A 2,694-nucleotide genomic window follows, 5' to 3' on the forward strand; every position below is an offset into this window, starting at 1 on the left:
CTTCTTGTCGATGGACTGCTGCAACTGTTTTTAAAATTATCTTCAGTAAAATTTTACTTATACGTATTTTTTTTTCAAATTGTGAATTATGTGCTAGTTTACATGGGAGAACATTAGTTTTACATTCATTCTATTGTATATCATCTCATTGCCATGGTTACAATCCCCTCCATGCAATCCTTCCCCCGTGCCCCTCAGGTCTTCAGCACACAGTCGCTCTCCCTCTCTGGGTCTAGAGTCTCCAGCTGCTCCATCGCTCCACATCATCATCTCTGGCTCCATTTCAGGCATCACTGCTTCTCTGGGTAGGGTCCCGCTCTCTGCTCTTCTCCCTCGATGGTCCTAGGGACCTCCGCTCCTAGACTGAAAAGTCAATCACTCCCCTCCTTGCTATAAAACATCCACCTTTACATTTCCAACCCTCATTGTATGTGTTTTTAGTAATATTGTTAAATGATTTCTGCATTCCATTGGGTCACTTTCTTTGGAGTTGGCACAAATATGGATCTCTTCCAGTCGGTTGGCCAGGTAGCTGTCTTCCAAAATTTTATCCTACCACAAAGATAGCGTTTGAATTTCCTTTTTTGACAATGAATTTACCACCATCCTAGCTAGTTTGTCATTCCAGGCATAGTAAGTCATATGATAGTCTGAATTTAAATGGCCAATGCCTATCCATTTCAGCTTACTAGTTCCTAAGATATTGATCTTTATGAGTTCTATTTCATTTTTTTATGACTTCCAATTTTCCTAGATTCATACTTTCTACATTCCACATTCTGATTAGTAATGGATGTTTGCACCTGTTTCTCCTCATTTTGAGTTGTGGCCCATCAGCAAATGAAGGTCTCTAAAGCTTTCTTCCATTCACGTCATTAAGGTCAACTCTACTTTGAGGAGGCAGCTTATCCCCAATGTAAATACCGCTTGAGGGGCTCATCTTCTGGCACCATGTCAGACAGTGTTCCAGTGCTATTCATAAAGTTCTCAGTGGCTAACCTATCACAAGCAGTCTGCCTTTCCTTCTTTGTTGTCTGCCTTAGTGTGACAGCTTTGCTGAAATCGGTCCACTATGGATAATCCTGCTGGCATATAAAGAACAAAAATGGGTGGTTATCACTTACAGTGTCACAGCAACACACAAACCACCACACTGCAACAGATGAGTGGTGGAATAGCGGGAACTTTTTACCTCTTGTTGTTGTTGTTAAGTGCCTTCGAGTCGATTACGAACCATAGCCACCCTGTGTAGGGTTTCCAAGGAGCAGCTGGTGAGCTTGAACCACTGACCTTGCAGTTCAAATGACTTTGCAGTCTGACGCATTAGCCCACAGCGCCACACCAGGACTCTAAAACACTGGAAATGACAAGACAATGCCAAAAATGATTCAGGAATGAACTGCCTGCAGGGTTACATTGAATATTTCATACATATTTTGTTTCATCTCATTGTTTGAAATCTCCTCAATTTAACATCACTTATCCCACTTCCCCCCTGTGTTTCCGATTTGCACTCTTCTTTCTTAACCCTTCTGAATTTTGTCCTTGGTTAAACACTGCCATTTTTATCTCAAATTGTTGATTATTCTAAGGTGTGTGTACCTCACTAGTGTTATTATTCCTCTTATAGACCAATCTATTGTTTGACTGAAAATTGCACCATGGTAGTGAGTTGAGTTCCAGGTCTGAATGGTGACTAAGGACCATAGTGTTGGGGGTTACATCAGCCTCTATCAACTAGCAAGGCTGGTCTTTCTTTATGACTTTGAGTTTCGTTCTACACTTTTCTCCCACTCTATCCAGGACCTTCTACTGCGATCCCTTTCACAGTCGTTGGTAGTGATAGCTAGGCACCATTTAGTTCTTCTGGTTACAAGGTCATGGAGACTTATGTTCACGTACACCATTACTCCATTAAAACAATTGTTTTCATGCGTCTCCTATTTTCATCACTTTTGTTTCCTATGGACAGGATAAGACCAATAGTTTCACCTTAGATGGCCATTCATGAGCTTTTTAAAGACCCAGTCACTACTTGCCAAAGTAGAATGTAAAAATGCATTGTCTTAGGGAGAAGAGCGGACTGTAGGACGCTACCTAGAGTAATAGTGATGCCAGAGATGGAGGCAGAGATGATGACGTGGAGAGATGGGGCAGCTGGGAACTCTAGACCCAGAGAGGGAGAGGGGCTGTGTGCTGATGACCGGGGGACAGGCTTGCAGGGTATACCCTTTGGTTGGTTGATGATGCATGGAGGGGATAGTAACCATGGCAACAAAATGATATATATACATAGGATGAATGTAAACCTGATGTTCTCCCATGTAAACTATCACATAATTTACAATAAAATATTTTTTTTTAAAATGCATTGTATTTGTGGGTGGTGTTATGCCAATTGATCTTGGTATTCCCCAATACTCTGTTCCTGAGTCCCCAGGCCCAATCACTCATTGCTGTGGTGCCTGTCTTAGGTTGGGTTTTCTAGAGAGGCTAACTAATGAAATACATACATACATATAGGTACATATATTTACTTATATAAACATATGTACGTATGGAGTCCTGGTGTGGCGCTGTGGGTTAATGTGCCAGACTTCAAAGCCATTTAAACTGCAAGGTCGGCAGTTCAAGCTCACCAGCCTCTCCTCAGAAACCCTATACAGGGTCGCTATGGGTCGGAACTGACTAGAT

Source organism: Chrysochloris asiatica, unplaced genomic scaffold (assembly GCF_000296735.1).
Source record: "Chrysochloris asiatica unplaced genomic scaffold, ChrAsi1.0 scaffold00213, whole genome shotgun sequence".
Lineage (NCBI taxonomy): Eukaryota > Metazoa > Chordata > Mammalia > Afrosoricida > Chrysochloridae > Chrysochloris > Chrysochloris asiatica.